The sequence below is a fragment of the Microcaecilia unicolor genome, chromosome 1, assembly GCF_901765095.1.
Source record: "Microcaecilia unicolor chromosome 1, aMicUni1.1, whole genome shotgun sequence".
NCBI classification, from domain to species: Eukaryota; Metazoa; Chordata; class Amphibia; order Gymnophiona; family Siphonopidae; genus Microcaecilia; species Microcaecilia unicolor.
In genome coordinates, this window is record NC_044031.1 from 140251364 (window position 1) to 140270246 (window position 18883).

General features: G+C 46.9%; 1 protein-coding gene across 1 annotated transcript in view; it reads left to right on the top strand.

The window, feature by feature from the left end:
• Positions 1-437: 437 nt before the first annotated feature.
• Positions 438-18883, top strand: part of LOC115468844 (glycoprotein-N-acetylgalactosamine 3-beta-galactosyltransferase 1-like) — a 159761-nt gene continuing 141315 nt past the window's right edge. The window contains exon 1 of the mRNA XM_030200895.1: positions 438-575. The gene's annotated coding sequence lies outside the window, so the exon portion shown is untranslated. The remainder of the gene's footprint in view (positions 576-18883) is intronic.

The following is an 18883-nucleotide window of genomic DNA, read 5'->3' on the forward strand; positions in this document are numbered from 1 at the left end:
TAATCCTGAAGTAATAGGCTAGGAGCACATCTCAATCCAGAGAGCTGTACAGGATGTGTCTATCCACTGCTGAGATAGAGAGAATACAGAGAGTAGGCTGACTGCACAGCTCTACATATATCAAGACTCTGAAGTTCTCTCTATCTCCACCTGCTGGTAGGGACATAACCCACTCGTCTCTGGATTGATCTGTGGACGCTATGGAATATAAGTGAGATTAAATAAAAATGTTACCAACGATAAAGAAGGACAACGAGGATGCAGTTGCTCATAGGTTTGCTTGCTTTGTTTTGAGTGTACTGGATGACGACTGTGCGGGGAGGGAGGGGGGGGGATTGGAAACAGAGATTAACTTAATTGGTTTCAACGTGTTGACGTCACTTCGGCTCCAGTAAAATGATTCTTCTTGCCTGTAAGCTACATCGCTGTGTGCCTTGAGAGGTGGAGCATAGACGAGCTGTGTGGGTTGCGCTAAGCATCATTGGATTGGTTGGCTCAGTGTCCGCGGAATAGTTGTGTGTGTACGGCTGTACATCTCTCTGCCATCAGTTGCAAGAGTGATAGCAGCAGGTGTGGTAAGTACCCGGGCAAGATTAGAGAGTTGACGTGGAAGCTCACCGCAAATTGTTAGGTTCTGTGGTTTTGCTAACCGGGAATGAAACGTGCGGGGTGTGCATTAGAAGCGGGGGTTCTCCTCGCTGCTCGGACGACGAGACCCTGAGAACTCTACGAAAGCGTTGTGTGTGTTTGATCTTGTATTTCCTTCTTGTGTTTCTCGGCCTCCTCTAGCTTTCTTTGCTGTAGAAAACGACGCGCCCAGTTTAATTTACCCGTCCGAGGAGGCTTTGGAAAATCTCTCGGAGAAACTGATCTAATTAGAAGCCGGCGGTTATCTAGTATCGCTGAACCATGTTATTATAAGCTTGCGCAGTGTTTGATCTGTTTTGGCCTTTAAAAGCGGGATCATATGTGGCTGACATAATTCTCATACATACGTAGAGCCATTTACTGGAGAACACTTTGTATCTGAGCTAAGGAAAAAAAAAGCAGTGATATTTCTAAGAAGACCGAGGGATTTCAAAATATTCCACCATACTTTTTTTTTTTTTTTTTTTTTTTTGGGGGGGGGGGGTATTGATTTTAAACGTAGCTGAGGCCTTTTCCAGTTGTAGTTTAACTCGTTATATTCAGGTATGGCAGTTATGTTTCCGTTGCTGGAAGACTTCTTCTTCTATCTTCTATTCTATATATATAAAAGGCAAGACCAACGTTCTGAAGCCTCCAGCCGGAAGTGTGAAGCGCCAGAGATATCCGGTTTCCCCATGAGTGAAGGAAAACAGCACAGCACGAAATCCCTCTCTCTGTAACAGTGAAGGACTCAGAGGGGGAGGGGAGAGAGAGATGCCCTCTCTCTCTAACACAAAACAGCAGGAAACTTAACACTGAAGGACTGGACTCCAAGGGGGAGGGGGAGGGACAGAGGGCAGACGGCAGGGACACACACTCCCACATGCACACTCTGAAGAAAACCTTGCTAGCCCCCGTTTCATTTGCATCAGAAACGGGGCTTTTTTACTAGTCTATATAAATCGTTTAAGTAGAAAGCCCTACCGAGGGATATATGTAATTATCGGTGAATGTTAGGGCTGCTAGTCTGTATGACAGATAAGTTGGTCTAAAATTTTAGAACTTCTAGTAAGATGATCATTCACCTAGCAGACTACATGGATCTACAGTATCCAACAGGTCCTTCCAAGTAGGCTGCATGTTGTACAGTACTCACCTGTCCTGGAGGAAATGCTGACGCTTAGGTAGCTGGACTTGTCCAGGGGGCTGAACAAAATGTCAGACAAGACATGGTTTTGGCTATTCAGATTATTATGGGGCCTTATATTTAGGCATGGAGAAAAGTAGGATGCCTGGTGGAAACCAAGTGAGGATCTTGTATGTTCTTCTACCCAAGATTATGTAAAACAAACTTAGAACTGGTTAAGAAGAAATCTTGTAGGTAGTTGCTCTCTCCAGGTTTGGGAGTAGGGGAGCAGCCAAATGCTTTGTATATTTTATTTTGTTACATTTGTACCCCGCGCATTCCCACTCATGGCAGGCTCAATGCAGCTTAGTGGGCTGAGAACCTGGGGAACTGGTTTCCATTTCCACTGCAGCGCCTTGTGACTCTGGGCAAGTCACTTAACCCTTCCATTGCCCCAGGTACAAAATAAGTACCTGGGTATAATATGTAAAGTGCTTTGATTGTAACTTTCCTCCTCCAAGCAGCTGGACTTCTGAAGTCAACTCCTGCTGTTTGAAGGCCAAACCTCATGTATCTCCTGCTGCCAGCCTGTAGGGGGTACACTGTGTGTGTGCGTGTGTTGTGGGGGGAGGAGTTGAATATACCAGCTTACATGCAGCTTCTTTGCGTGTATGAAAGCCGTGCCATATGTTTTTTTTTCAAATGACATTTTACTGGTAAGAAATTGGGGGGGGGGGGGGGCAGTACCGAAATGTAAAGCATAAAAGAAATGGTGACTTACCAAAAATACAAGGAAGACAAGGGTCTATCAAAGAAACAGTGTCAGGGAAACGGGCTTGGTTCCACCCCCAGCTGTTCCCTTCTGTTGTCCAGCTGACATCCTAGAACGCCCATCTCCTTGAAGATGGACTCTCATTGGCTGGCTGCTGTCCCAACTCCTCCCTGCAGGGCTTCCCTGATGACATCACTTTACAGCTGTGAACTGATTGGATCCAAGCTGCCACATCGCTCTTTAAAAGTGGCCACCAAGACTTCCACTGAAGTCTTGGAGACCGCCATTTTAAAGAGCGATGCAACTGTGGGAGAGTCAGCACTGCCAATGGGCAGGAAAGACATCATTCCTGCCCTGAAGAATCCACTAGACCCCCAGGGTGGCTGACTTGAGGTATGTGCTGGGACCCTGCGGCTTGGGGGAGCGGGGAGTAAGTCTGGAATAGGTGAGGTGGGTGGGGAGGATACTGTAAAAAAAATGTTGTATTTTCAAATATTATTATTATGATTATTATTATTATTAGCATTTGTATAGCGCTACCAGATGCAGAGGAAGTTTAATGAAGGAATAATTTTTCACCAGAGGAGGTCTGGGTGAGGTGAGGAGGGGACCGACTGACCGTGGGGGAGGATACTATTAAAAAAAAAAAGTTGTATTTTCAAACATGCTGGCTTGTGCAGCATACGGATGTACACAGAGGAAGTATAATAAGGGACTAACTTTTCATATGTAGAGTAGTAATTTGTTATAAATCGTAATCAGTGTGTCATTTGGAGGGGCTGGTTATAGGGACACGATAACCCTGTTATATTGGTGCAGAGATTTGTTTTTCTCCTGGTAAAGGGCTTCTAAAACAGGCATCATGTTATGAGAATCAGTTGCTCAGTGTTCAGAGTTTCTATTTGTTTACTTTTTATGGCATTTTATCCCACATTAAACACGAATTAGATTGGAACCTGGGAGCCCTTACATTTTTTTTCCTTGAGAGAGTAATGCATTGCACCCCTGCCCAGGCTCTTTCCCCAGTTCTGCAATTTGTGGGGGGGGGGGGGGGGGGCGCAGAGGTGGACTGGGCAGAGAGCCTGTTGTTAAAAATTTACCAGCTCACCACTGGTAGTGGGAGACACGTGTGTGTTGGAGAGAGGGGGGAGACTTGGAAAAATTATGCATGTTACAGAATACAGGCTCAATGTGCCCAACTTGGATGTCAGCATTAACACCTGGTTTCAGCAGGCATAAGTCTGGTGCCCAAAGTCATAGTGCAGGAATTGGTGCTAAGCACAATTCTATAAAGGGCACACCCTTTATAAAATCTCCCTTAGTGCTGATCTTTTCTGGCACCCATTTTTGAGCTTGGTAATAGAATTTCCCCTGTGATGTGCTCACAACCCAGAGTGATGCCTTCCTTGTATTGAATTTGTAAAAACTAAGGGCTCTTGTAGTGAAGGCACTTGCATGTATATTTTACTACTATTTTTATTTTAAAAAAGGCTCTTGAGTTCAGTAAGCATTTAGTAAATATTTGGAATTATTCATGTTCTGATCTGGACATCCCATTCCTACTTAGCCTACATACTTCATATGGTGTCTTACTTGTTCCCCTCCTCCCCTGACCTTTTTTTCCTCTGCACTGAAATGCCATCTATCAAAATAAGTGAATAGTCTTACAGTGAGTGTGTAATGCAGAGATATACCCAGTTTATGCCTAATCCAATCCTTTATTCTTAAATTGAAAGAACTATAGAAAATGTTAATAGAGCAGAACAAGAGAATTTGAGGTGAAACTTGCCAATAAAGGGCAAATGCTAATTTTAAATTTTTTTCAAGCATATTGGAAACAAGAAACCTGTGGAAGGATTACTAGACTGATTAGTAACAAATCAACAGGAAATGATCGCATTCACCCCCCAGGTTCTAAACAGGGGCAACTCAAGGCACCCGGATGAGTGAACTCTCTCAGAGCTACTGTCAGGGAGTCTCTGCACTTGGAATACTGATCTTGCAAGAACAAGGAATGCAACCTGTAATTCCAGGCAGTGTAATAGAAAAAAATGAAAATTCTACAGTCCCTGGTTATACTCAGCCAATATTTCAATTTCAATGTAGGTCTTGTATACCGCAATATTCCCAATGAGGTTCTGTGCGATTTACATTAGAGTTAGAACACTTAATTGAAGCTGGTCCGAGTATACTTGGTAGTAGGCATAGAGGAATGAGAGAGGAGTGGTTGGAGTGTGAAGAAGAGTGGGAGGGAGGACTCATGAGTACAGTGCTGTGATGGAGATCAGGAAGAAGGTTTTGGGGAAAAGAGAGGTTTTTAGCTTCTCCTAAAGCTAAGGTACGTATTGTCTGTTCCAACAGCAATTGGCAGATTGTTCCATATGGAGGCTCCTCCCACTGGGAAGAGTGAGTTGAAGATCTTTCTGAAATCTGATGTCCTTGTGGGACCAAGAGGTTAGGAAGAGCTGTCTTTGTCACTTGGATTGTGGCAGATTATAGTGACGATATCCTGAATTGGTAAACTGTGTAGCAGCCTAAATTATGTAACCTACTTATTTGTACCTGGGGTGGTGGAGGGTTAAGTGACTTGCCCAGAGTCACAAGGAGCTGCTAGTGGGAATTGAACCCAGTTCCCCAGGATCAAAGTCCACTGCACTAGCATTAGGCTACTCCTCCAAGACAGGGGCAGTGGGAAACTAAAAATTGGAAAGCAGGATAAGGGAAAAGCTAAGGGGGGGGGGGGGGCGGTGTCTATGGATTAAGTGTATGTATTCTATTTCCCCAATATTAGTGTACTGGTGCTCTAGGCCTAACGTGCTTTGTAGTTTAATAGGTAGGGTTGTTGGCAGTGTTTATTTCAGGAAGTTTGCTTTGTAGATTCTGCATGTCTGTGCAGGGTGATGTTTTCAAAGTGGTACAGGAGGAGAGTTGTATTGTTCCTGAGTTGACAATATAATTTTTAGTATGGTGAGTTGTAAAAGGAAATATCCCAGACACCTTAGCCCGGTGGAATGTTACAGGAACTGAGGACAAACAAATTAGTTTTGGATTGGCATAGTTTCCTCAATCAAACCCAATAGAGATGCTGTGGCAGAACCGTGAAGCAAACAGTTTGTACATGAAAACCTACAAATGTGTCTGAAGTGAAGCAATACCGCGAAGAAAAGCGGGCTAAGATTGTTCACTAGCGATGCAAAAGATAGATTTCAATTATACAAAACATTTGGTTGCAATTGTTGCTGCTAACAACCAGTAAGTTTAGACGGCATTGCTTTTCAGAGGAGCAATATGGGTATTTGGATAACTTTGTTCTTTAAATGAAGTATTAATAATCTAAAGCTGGTGTTATGTTTACTCAGGTGCCTTTCTTTAATACTACATTTTGTTTCACGATCAGAAACCATTCAGTGTGACATACATGCAATAATAGGGAAAATTGGAGGGGAGTCGGAGGAGGGAACTTTTTCACATATCTGTAAGTGAAATTTCCAACCTAATACACATGCTGTCTGGAAAAAACCCCAGGACCACTTAAATACTTTCAAAATTCTTTGCAATTGTTTAAATATTTAGTATGACCTTTGAAAATACAATGTTAGTTTTTTTTTCTTAGTTAATTCATAATTTGTGTTCAAAAGTGCCCTTCAATCTTGACACATTCATGAAGTCTTTGATGCTACTGAACTGTTGTCTCAATGAATTGTGAGGTTTAATAATTTAAAGTTCAACTGTTTTGCAAGCTCAATGCGCTGGGAGCTTCTACCCTGTTGAAGAAATAAAATACTCAGAAATGTCTTCAACTGCAGCAGAAACTGAAATAGGATGTTTCCATAGCGTCCCCAAGATCAATCCAGAGATGAGTGAGTTATGTCCCCCTACCAGCAGGTGGAGATTAGAGAGAACTTCAGAGTTCTTAGTATATGTAGATCTGTGCAGCCAGCTTACTCTCAGTAGTCTCTCTATCTCAGCAGGTGGATGGACATATCCTGTGCAGCTCTCTGGATTGAGATGTGCTTCCTAGCTCGTTCCCTCAGGATTAGTGAGCTAGGGGTTTTGTGACCATGTTGAGCCAGTAAAGGGGTACACCTGGTGGTGCCAGGTCCCTCCCCTACCCCTTTCCTGTCGCCAGACTTGGTACAGTCCTTGGCACTCAGCGTCTGATTCTCTCTGCAACTCCTGCCTCTTAAAAAAAAAAAAAAAAAAAAACCTAGAGAGAAGGAAAAGAAATAAGCAGAGCATGGGGCTTTTCACCTCTTCACCACAGTGGTTGGTAATGTCCTTCCTTTGGGGCTCTGTTTTTTACTTCACATTGAGGTGAGTGGCATGTTCTTCTTTGCCATTTGAGTGGTTCGTCAGTTTTATGGAGGAGGAAACTCGTGGACTTCGGCACGGGGGTATTTTATTTTCTGTTTGGGTTGGCTGGGAACCGTTTGTTTACCTTACCGAACTTTTGTTTTGGCGGGATCTTGCTGTCATTGGCGCATCTTGTGTTCTCCTTCGCTGCATGTAGAGCAGTTATGGTTCTTATTTAGTTAGCGGGCGCTAGTGGATATGTGCCGGTTCGGGGCGGTAGGATCTTGCCGGCCCGACCTTTCTCATCAGCTGTTCCGGTCCTAGGGAGGGGACTTTGAGGGCTTCTGCCGCTGGGTGACTTTTGCGGTGAGAATTACGAGGGCTGCTCCTCGTTTCCCGCTCGGGATAGCTGGTGGCGCTAGGTGACTTACCTGATGTCTTTTTTTGTCTCTTGGGCAGCATTGTGTGGCCGCAAGGTAACGTTATTCACGGTCCTTCTCTTTTGTGGGGAGGTTCTTTGCGATTCTCTGACTTTGGCTGCTCTGGGCTCTTTTGTATCGGACAGGAGACCGGCTGGGAATAAGCAGTTTTCGCTTCTTTTCGGCTGCATGCTTTTGGAGGGGGTGAGGTCTGATTTTCCCTCAACTTCCTCTCTGGCTAGCTTTGCTAGCGTTTCTGGCATGTTTAGCTTCTTGTGCATCTTAGTGCCTTTATGGGGTAGCACTTGTTCCTTCTAGGTCAGGCTACTGTGGTTGTCAGGCCTGGTGGGTATTCAGTCAGATCCACAGGGGGAGGACAGAGGTCATAGCTGCTAGCCTCTTCTCTCGGAGTTCTCCGGCTGACTATGGTGTTTATGGCTGCCATGGGCACATCGGTTTTCTCAGTTCTCTCTCTTCTTGGAAGCCTGCTCCTTCTTCAGACACCTAGCCCTATGAGGTCTCTATGGCTTGTTGGGTCCTTTGGGGTGAATGTTGTGTTCTGTTCTGTTTCAGCTTTCTCACTTTTTTAGTGTTCAGTCACTCCAGCCAATTCTTGTCAATAGCGGGCTAGTAGTTATCCTGGCTTAGGCAGCAGTCCACGGAAGTGACTTCCAAATCCCTTTTGGCATCCTGCCTTTTGGAGTAATTTGGACAGTGGAGAAGATCTAGGTCAGTTGGGTAGACCTGAGGGGTTTTCCAGTCTTGGGTATTGCCAGGGGAAGCCACCTGGCTGCTGGTTAAATGAGACCTGTGTTCTTCAGGTTGTATTCTGCTTGCTGCATTTTGGCCCTTGTATGGGCTCAGGACCAGTGTACTAAGATTTTCAATTCTAATGAGTCTTGGTTGTTTTCTATAGTACGGTTACTAGCTGGGCTCATTTCAGATTTTCTTGGGGTCGACATGCTAGATCTAACATGGTCAGGCAGTTATTCCAGTTTGAGAGAGAGAGAGGGAGATCACATGTTATCTGAAAACATGTAGGGATCAGCACATGTTATCTGAAAGTATGGAGAGAAAGAAATAGCAGGAAATATATCAGTGGTTCTGAAGTGAGATAAATATAAAGAAAGGAGAGGATAGTTCTCTGTTATAAAAGTCTCTTGCAAAATATGGCTAATTCTGAAGATTTCTTGTGTGCAGGTATTCTTATAGAAAAAGTGATGTCGTCACCTCTCCCCCCTCCTACACCAATGGAAGGTAGGATAGGTGTCCTGCCAACACCCTATTGGTACATTTGACCTTACCCATCTTGTAACTGAAGAAAAGGTGTGTATTCCAGATACTGGGCTGCCATAGTAACGAAAGCCACGGATTTCTGCATTCCTGTCTGTGGCTACCAGCAGTGGACTAGCAGCCAGGTACAGAAAAGACAGAGGGGGGGATGGGAGGCAGTAAAGCACAGGTAAAGTAGAACATCTTTTTACAGTGTGAAGTTGTTTCCTTTGCTTGGTAGTTGCTCCAGGGAACTTCCTTCCAGTTGGAATAGTTCTGTCTGGTGGGGAGAGTTATAGCTCCCTGGCCCACATGGAATTTTGCTTTCATAGTTCCAGGGCTTCTTGCGGCAAGGGATCTTAGCGTTTTATGACCATGTTCTTCAGCCCTTTCAGGTGGCCAGGGACATTTTTACAAGACATGGTGGTAGTGACACCTTTCTTCGTGAGATGGAGGTCAGGTGCTTCCACTCGGGGCTAGCGGAATTGTGGTTCTCTCTCTCTCTATCTAGGGATTCTACAATCTCTCTCTCTCTCTCTCTCTAGGGATTCTACAAACTTCTTCAAGAGTCAGCTGTTTCCCTCACTAATCTCGCCTTTTCGAGACTTCGGTTCCATGTAGGCTTGGGAGTCCGTTCTTTCTGTTGAACCTCAGTATCAGAGCCGAGCTCAAGTCAGGTATTTCTTTTCCTGCCAGGTCCATGACATGGGACTACGATCAGTTAGGGGAGCAAGGTGCTGTTTCTGGGACATTCCCTTTTGGGGCTCAGCCAGTATCGGATTTCTGCAGGGATTCCTTCTCTGCTTTGGCCCTCCTCTCATTGGTTACCTTTGAGCCAACTTGGTTTCCATGAGGGATTTTCGACTGATATTCAGTTCTCTCTTGCTGGAGTTTGTATCGGCAGCTTGTAGGCTGAAAGGGGGTGCCATTGCTGGTGGCCACAGATTTAGGACCCCTAGGGAGGTTCTCGTTCTCTCGTCCCAGTGGATTCCTCCTGTTTGCTCTGGCTTGTCTGCAGGGTGCTTTTCTTTTGGTTGGGATCCGAGTGGCCTTGGTAGGCAGCTGTTAGCTCAATCCCTTTTCAGAAGTACCCTTGGGAGCACCATTTTTGCCAGTCTGTTGCGTTGACTTTTCGGGAATGTGCCTTTTGGGGACTAGTTTGCCTCAGTTCTTCCTTTCTTCCCTTGCTTTCGGGCGGGAGGATTTTGCCTTTTCTAGTTTCAGGCCTCTATCCTGGCACATTTGGCAATCGTTCCTTCCTCTATAAGGGATGCAGTTCTTTCCTGCTTAGCACATCTTTGCGGTGCATTTGGATTTTCGCCTCTTGGCTGTGGGCTTTGCTCTACGGTTTTGCGGAGCAGTGGATCGGATCTCAGTCTGGAGTTTGACTCTTCCTTAGCTGAGGTTTGTTTTTCCTCAGTTTGATGTTCGTGGTCAGCTTCCACTTTGTTCCTGGTCTGCCGAGAGTTGTGTCTCCCTCTCTGCCATATGGCTGCATTGTACTCCCTATGGTCGAAGGATTTCAGCTCCGTTATGCTTTCCTCCCTCTTGGAGGGGTGCTGGGTGCTATTGGCTGTTGCTCCGTTTCAGTTACCTAGCAGAGCGGGCTTTTGGGCTCAGTGACCTTCTGAGGACCAAGAGTGTCTTTTGAGGCATGGGGCTTTCTCTTCTTGTACTTTTAGTCCCTCTGGCTCATGGATGTGCAGCACCAGGGCTGCATTTTCACAAGTTGGGCTCTTTTCCTGTTGGTCTTCTGGCAGCACCTTTTTCGGTGGCTATTCCACAGGATTTTGACGTTTTGCTGGTTGAGCAATCCGTCTCTGGTTGAGCACAGCTCCATCGCCGCATGTTGAGCTCTGCTCCATCGGAGCACAGCTCCATCGCCGCATGTTGAGCTCTGCTCCATCGGAGCTCAACTCCCTCGCCGCAGGTTGCGCACAGCTCCCTCATTGCTTGTTGCGCACTGTATGTTGAGCGTGGATTTATCAAGGTATGTTGAGCGCGGCGTCTTCGGAGGTGCATTCGCTGCATTTGAGCACAGCTCCTTTGTTGCATGTTAAGTTCACAGCCTTTGCTGTGGGTTGTACACAGTGCCTTCGCTTCATGTTGGGCACAGCTCCATCATTGCATGTTGAGCGCACATTTATGGCTGCATGTCGGCCACTGCTCCTTCACTGCATCTTCGGACAGCTGCGTTATTCCATGTGGTTTCGCCGTTCCATGTTGGGCATAGTTCCTTCGCTGCATTCTGGGCGTACGTCCGCAGTTCCACGTTCGCTTTAGCTCTATTGGGGTATGTTGCGGCTTGGAGATATGTATTTCCTTCTGGTGTTGGGGGACTTTCCTTCCATTCTTGCAGAATTTCGCCTTTCCTCAGACTTTGGATGTGTGAGTTTCTCTGTTGTAGGGGCCTGGGGTCATGCACATGACTAAGTTTGGTCCTTTTTTTTGCAAGTTCTGGGGTATATATATTTTATTGCATTTGGTGCTGGTGAGTTCTTTTGGAGTTTGTGTCTGTTCTGACCTCCGTCCTGGGGGTTTGGGCGAGTATGTTCTTGGGTATTTGATTATTTGGGGAGCCCTCCATACACTTGGGACTGCTTTTGTACATCCCACTTGTCTCTGGATTAATCTGTGGGACGCTATGGAAGGAAAAATTAGTTATTACCTGATAATTTTCTTTCCATTAGTCAAACAGATCAATCCAGAGGCCTGCCCTTTGCTGCTGTTTGTTTTACATAATTTCCCTGACTATCAGGGGGCATAACTCCCGAGGGTCTGTCCTTTTCTCAGGGACCACTGGGAAACTAACGATAAGCTACAGAGGATGGAGTCCTTTCAGGATTCCAATTCCCACTTAGGTGGTTTCCCTCCTGCTGTTGCGGTAGAAGAAGAGCCTGCAGGGTTCTCTGGAGGCAGGAGTGGAATTTAATATTGGATTGTTTTTCTTCTTCAGCTGCTTTGGTATCGACAATACTGAGAGTTAGCTGGCTGCACAGGCCTACATATACTAAGACTCTGAAGTTCTCTCTATCTCCACCTGCTGGTAGGGGGACATGTGCATTCACTCTGTAGTTCCTCGGTACCTCTCCACTCTTATCTCTCTCCTTACACCCCTCCTCCCCAGGAACTCTGTTCACTAGGTAAATCTCTTATCTGCAACCTTCTCCACTGCTAACGCCAGTCTCCATTCCTTTTATCTTGCTGCACCATATGCCTGGAATAGACTTCCTGAGCCGGTATGTCAAGCTCCATCTCTGGCTATTGTTTGTGCCTACCTCCAGAGTCTCTAATCACGGTCAGCACTACTTACACAATACAATCCTCTCAACTGATATCTTACGAGCTGGACAGTGGATAAAACTTATTTAGACTGAAACAAAGAAAAAAGGACCAGAGAAGTGCTTCTCAGGGTTAACACTGGTTTATTTTTTTATCCAGAGATTTAGGATAAATAATAAGAAATAGTCATAGAAATAGTCTAGAATATGACAGGAATGAGAACATATATAGAAATGGAAATTACAATGGGAAATGGGAGCAGGACATTCTTTCAAACTCCCTGGCTTGGGAGCCAAAAGAGATGTACACTGCCCAACCTCCTATCTGGCAGAGAGATATTATATAGGATTTCTTTTCCCTTTCAATACCAGAGGAGCACAAGAAGGGGGGAGGGTTTCTTCTACCCCCTTAATTAGCATCTTACAGTCAGGCAGGATCTCCTGATAATAAAGAAATATATAGCATCTGTTTATATTTCCTTTTGAAGATGCATTTGGTCTGTTGTCCAAATGTTTTGGACCTCTTCTATTCATCTTTACAGCCTGCTTCCTTATAGAGTTGTTATAGAGGTGTTAGGTTTCTCTAGTCAATAGAACTATTGACTCCAGGGATCAGGGAGATAGTGTTTGAATTGTTCTAGGCAGAGAAGGAAATAAGGTGTTACCTGGTGTAACAAAAAGGGGTAATTCTCTCCTGGATAGTAGCCTTACTTCCAAGGGCATGGGAAAGAATTCTGTCTCCTGGCCATATTCAAAGGGAGAGATTCTCCCCCTTCTGCAATAATATTTTCTTATCCAGTCCTTACTACAGGATTTCTATCTCTCTCGCCTCTGTCAGCCCTACCCCTTACACCTGGAACTTCCTTTGATCTGCATCCTAAAAGTCTCTCAAAGGCTAATAAACACACTCATGTGAACAGCAAATGGATTGTCTTTCACTTGCTTGGTCAGAGGAAGATGGGGGGAAGAGGTGGGGGTACTTGCTCCACCTGGCCTGCTTAATATCATTGTAATTTACAGAAAAAAGAGAAATTTCCACTTCTCATCGTCTGTACATTAATTCTTAGATATTAGATACTTAGCAGCACTGAAACTGCTTGGTTCAGGCCTTCATAAGTACAAAATACACCTTCACCAACACTATCTTCAAATCCAGCCTGAAAGCCCAAATTTTTTATGCTGCTTTTAACTGCTAACCCTTAGTCACTTGTTCAGTACCCATGTTTTATCATTCCCACCTTAGTAATTCCCTTATCACTTATTTGTCCTGTTTTGTCTGTCCTAATTAGATTGTAAGCTCTGTTGAGCAGGAACTGTCTCTTCATGTCTAGTGTACAATGCTGCATATGTCTGGTAGCGCTATAGAAATTAATAGTAGTATAACAAATTGCTACTCTACTTTTGAAAAGTTATTCCGTTGTTATACTTCGGGTACATATGTATGCTGCACAAGCCAGCATGTTTTGAAAAGATAAGTGAGATTAAATAAAAAATGCTTCTAATAAAGAATAACATAAACGCAGCAGCTCATAGGTTTGCTTGATAGATTTGCTTGCCTTGTTTTGAATGTGAAGGGGAAACAGACTGACTTTAAGTAGCCCATTCCTTGTCATCAAGCAGATGAAGCCATTACGTATGGGTTGTGTCCATCAACCAGCAGGGGAGATAGAGAGCACTCAACTTTTCACAGTGCCTCATGGCCAGCTAGGTCCACTGCCTCTTCAGTATTCTCTATCTCCCCAAGCAGGGTGGCTGCAGCTTCTTCGACCTCCATCAGAAATCTGCTTGGAGGTGGCTCCTGACTTGCCAGTTGTTAGCCGGGGTGTTAGAGGCTATAGCAGCTTCACTTTGAAGGCACATAGGTCAGCCCTTTCCCTGCCTTACCCATGCCCCCGTGGATGTGGACATATTAGCTTGCTTTTCCCTGTCCTTTTCCACTGAGTGGATGCAGGCACATTGGTTCGCTTTTCCCTGCCTTTCCCACTCATCTGAGCCTCCGGAGTTCTTATTACCTCTGCTTTCCTCACAGCGTTAAAAATAAATAAATAAATTAATTAATTAAAGTTGCACCACGCTTTAGCACAGCGATCTTGGAAAAGAGGTTTTTTTTTTTTCTTGAGATTCTTCTGTAGGACCGGAACTGTGATACTCGGTCTAGTGAGGTAAGAGTGTTTTCTGACTCCGGGGTGGGCCCATGATCGGGACGTTTTTGGCGCGAACCGCCATTTTTGAATTTTACCGCCGTTTTCGGTGATGGCTGCGGAGACTGTAAAGCGCTGTTCTAAATGTGGCAAGCGCAAATCAGCAGCGGGGCTCTGTAATTCGTGCTGTACAGACGGTAGAGCTGGCCCGAGCATGGCGAGCGGTGATCTTTTGCGCTCTGAGCTGGCAGCGGACGCCATTTTGGATTTTCCACATGGCACGGCCTCCGTTGCGACAGCCCTGAATCCGGGGAGGGGGGTCCTCTGAGTGAGGCTAATAATAGAGCTGATAGCCCCCCCCCCCCCCCCCCCCCGTGGTTGCGCTATTAGGATTCTGAGGGGTCTGGCAGAACTTCTTGGGCTGAGGAGCCAGAGTCGGGTGCAGAATTGCCACAGGAGCTTGATGATCCATCTGCGGTGAGGATTTTCCACCGCGAGGAGCTGCCAGCGCTTATTTCCGATGCCTTACAAGCCCTCTCGATTGAAGATCCTGGGAGTGGCACAGCCTCCTCTGTAAATCCAAGGATGGCTAGTACCAGAAAGCCTGCTTGAGCCTTTCCTTTGCATGACTCCATCCAAGAGCTTATTTCGGCTCAATGGGCTGACCCCGAGGGACCTTTGAAGGTTGCCAGGGCTATGGGGCAATTATACCCTCTGAGTGAGGAACATTTGGCTCGCTTTGCAATGCCTAAAGTGGATGCCCTGGTCACGGCTGTGACAAAGAGAACTACCCTCCCTGTTGAAGGAGGTGTTGCCCTGAAGGATATTCAAGACCGCAGGCTTGATTCAGCTCTGAAGCGGTCCTTTGATTTGGCAGGTCTCGCTGTTCGGGTGTCTGCATGTAGTTGTTATGCTGCTAGAGCCTGCCTGGCTTGGTTACAGCAGGCAGTAGAACAGCCTGGTGATGGAGCGGAGACCTTATCTGAAGTGGCTCCGCGGATGGAGTCGGCCTTGTCCTTTTTGGCTGATATGGTCAGGGCTTCGGTTAAACAAATGGCAGTAGCAGTGGCGGCTCGCCGCACTCTTTGGCTATGACATTGGGCAGCGGACATGGCCTCTAAGCAAAGGTTGGTGAAGTTGCCCTTTGAAGGCCTTCTCCTGTTTGGTGAGGAGCTGGAAAACATTGTTAAAGGCCTGGGGGATTCCAAACCTCAGCGCTTGCCTGAAGATAGGCTGAAGCCTTCCTCTAAGGGTCAGGTGGTTCGCTCCTCTTACAGACATGGCTTCCGTGAAGCTAGAAGGTACCGCCCGGGGCGTGCTGCTGGGTTCACTTCGCGTGCCCGCTTTCAGCAGAGAAACTCCTTTCGCTCGGAGAAACGTTCCGCAGCTGCCGGTTCAAGGCCTGGGGTTCAGGGGCGACCCTCTCCTCGTTTCCTGTCATCGGAGGAAGACTTTCCCTCTTTTTCGAGGAGTGGGCCAAATTCTCCGCAGATCAGTGGGTCTTGGGCCTGATCAGAGACGGATACCGAATAGAATTCGATGCCCCGGTGAGAGACGTGTTTGTGGAGTACCGATGCGGTTCTGCCACCAAACGGGCAGCGGTAGAGGAGACTTTGCACAGTCTGTGCCAGATAGGGGCTGTGACCCCGGTACCTCCCGCCTAACAAGGTTTATGCCGCTACTCCATTTACTTTGTGGTGGCACGAAAAGGCGGGTCTTTTCGCCCGATCCTGGACTTAAAAGAGCTAAACAAGTCCTTAAGAGTGACATGGAAACCCTGTGCTCCATCATTGCGGCGGTACAGCCAGGAGAGTTTCTCACGTCTCTGGACCTGAAAGAAGCTTACTTGCACATACCAATTTGCCACCCCCCCCCCTCCCCCCGAAGTTTCTGAGGTTTGCGGTGTTGGGGAAAACATTTCCAGTTTTGGGCCTTGCCTTTTGGCCTCGCCACAGCTCCCTGAACCTTCTCCAAGGTAATGTTGGTAGTAGCTGCCTTTCTCAGGCGAGAGGGTATCCGGGTTCACCCGTACCTAGACGACTGGCTCATCAGAGCAGACTCAGAAAAAGAGAGTCATCTAGCTACAGCCAGAGTGGTTTCAGTCCTTCAATCTCTGGTCTGCGTCGTCAATATAGCCAAAAGTTACCTGACCCCCTCGCAATCTCTAGAATATTTGGGGGCCAGGTTCGACACAGCCTCAGGCTCTGTGTTTCTTCCCGAGCAAAGGCGGTGCAAGCTTCAGAATCAGGTCCGTCTGCTCCTGAGGATGCCCCGCCTGTGAGCTTGGGACATTGTCCAGCTGTTGGGATCGATGACGGGCACCTTGGAAGTGGTGCCATGGGCGAGAGCGCACCTGAGACCTCTACAGTATTCTCTACTTCAACGATGGTCTCCAGTATCTCAGGATTATCAATGCAGACTTTCTTGGCTCCCTGTGGCCCGCCTCAGTATGGAGTGGTGGCTCTCGGACAGCATGTTGCGGCGGAGAATGCCGCTGGCGCTCCCCGATTGGTGCCTAGTGGTGACAGATGCCAGCCTGAAGGGCTGGGGCGCACATTGCCAGGGGAAGCATGCCCAGGGACTGTGGACGCCCGACTAGTCGGAGTAGTCTATCAACCGCCTGGAGTTGAAAGCGGTGTTTCTGGCTCTTCTGGCCTTTCAAGTGACCCTGGAAGGATTGGCTGTCCGAGTGATGTCGGACAACACGACAGCAGTGGCCTACATAAATCGACAAGGCAACACTCAGTGCAGAGCTCTAGCCGCGCAGGCCGAACAAATTTGCCACTGGGCCGAGCTGCATCTACAGTCCCTGTTAGCAGCTCACATTGCAGGTCAGAGCAACGTGCAAGCAGACTATCTAAGCAGGCATCAGATCGATCCAGCGGAGTGGGAACTAGCAGACGATGTATTCCTGCAGATATGTGCCAAATGGGGCAAGCCAGTGATGGATCTTTTGGCGACCAGTTCCAATGCCAAAGTCCCGTGCTTCTTCAGCAGACGGGAGGGATCCTCGCTCTGCCGGGTTGGATGCCTTGGCTCAACCCTGGCCCCTGGGTTTGCTGTATGTCTTCCCTCCGTGGCCCTTGATAGGGCGAGTGCTCCTGCGGATTCGGCTGCATCCAGGAGAAGTGTTGTCATCGGCCCGGATTGGCCCAGGGGGCCTTGGTATGCGGACCTCCGACAGATGCTGTTGGAGGCTCCCTTTCTGTTACCTCTGGTTCCACACCTGTTGTCACAGGGTCCGTTGGCCATGGAAGACGCCTGCCGCTTTGGTCTTATGGCATGGCAATTGAGAGGGCGCAATTGAGAGATAAAGGCTACTCAAGGTAATTTCCACTCTCCTGCAGGCCCGTAAGCGCTCCACTTCCGTGGCTTATGCCAGGATTTGGGGCCAGTTTGAAGTCTGGTGTGTTTCAAGAGCGCTTTCTCCGTTGCGGGCTCCTGTCTCGCCGATTCTGGATTTTTTGCAGGATGGTGTACACAAAGGCTTAGCCTATAATTCCCTGCGGGTGCAAGTGGTAGCATTGGCCTCCCTGCGTGGCAAGGTTGAAGGTGTGTCCTTAGCTGCTCATCCAGATGTGGCATGGTTTTTAGAGGGGTGCTTCGGCTCCGTCCTCCCGTGCGGGCACCTTGTCCAGCTTGGAACCTGGGGTTAGTTTTGAAGGCCCTTCAGGGGGCTCCCTTTGAACCGCTTCGGCGTGCTTCAGAGAAAGATTTGACACTGAAGGCCATCTTTTTAGTGGCCATTACCTCGGTGAGACGGGTGTCAGAGCTCCAGGCGCTGTCCTGTAGAGACCCTTTTCTGCAATTCTCAGAGTCAGGGGTCACGGTTCGGACTGTGCCTTCCTTCATGCCTAAGGTGGTTTCAGCGTTTCACCTAAACCAGCCTGTTTTTCTTCCCTCCTTTGTTGAGGAGGAGTTTCCAGATTCATTTGGGCAGTTGCACCTTTTGGATGTGCGCAGGACTCTGTTGCATTATCTGCGAATTACAAATTCTTTCAGGACCTCTGATCATCTTTTTGTGCTGTTTGCAGGTCCTCGCAGAGGATCTTCAGCGTCTAAAGCCACTATTGCCCGTTGGCTCAAAGAAGCTATCTTTTCAGCATTTCTGCTGTGTGGCCGGGCTCCGCCTGAAGCCTTGAAGGCACATTCCACAAGAGCGATTTCCTCTTCCTGGGCGGAAACTGGAGCACTATCTCTTCATGAGATTTGCAGTCCTGCAACATGGGCTTCTAAGCTCTCTTTCGCCCGACATTACAGGCTGGATGTGGCTGCCAGGAGGGATGCGCGTTTTGGAGCACAAGTGCTAGCGCGTGGTGTGGCTTGTTCCCACCCTATTTAGGGATTGCTTTTTTACATCCCATACGTAATGGCTTCATCTGTGAAAGGGAGCAGTTATTGTGATGGCAAGATTGGAAAGGATGAATGATATGTGATTTTAATGAAGCACGAGCACAATATACCCCAAGGGAAGTGAAATAACTGTGTGAATATGTGTATATCGCATTGTGGGTTGGTTTATGTAAGATATGTGGGGGAAGTGAGATCAGGGTGTCATGAACTAACATATACCTCCTTTAGGTTCAGACAAATGTTGTATTGTATGTTCTATTATCTATGTATTGGATGGTAATATGGAATGCACCATAATGTATGGGCGAAGGATTGAGCTCAAGCCTAACAGTATTTAATGTGAGTAGTTTATGACCTATACATAATTATTATAGATATATGCATACACTGGTGATAAATATCTACTTGGGCTCAGTTGTATGTACATACACAAATATTAGGAGGCGGAACATCGTATGTGCAATGATGGTTCCACTGTGACACCACCACATATTCCTCTTGGGGATATAATGGGTGTAAATGGTATGGTCTGAGAACATTTAAAACACTTCATAATATTTATAGCATTTTTTAGTTTCAACAGTTTTTATTAATGAAGC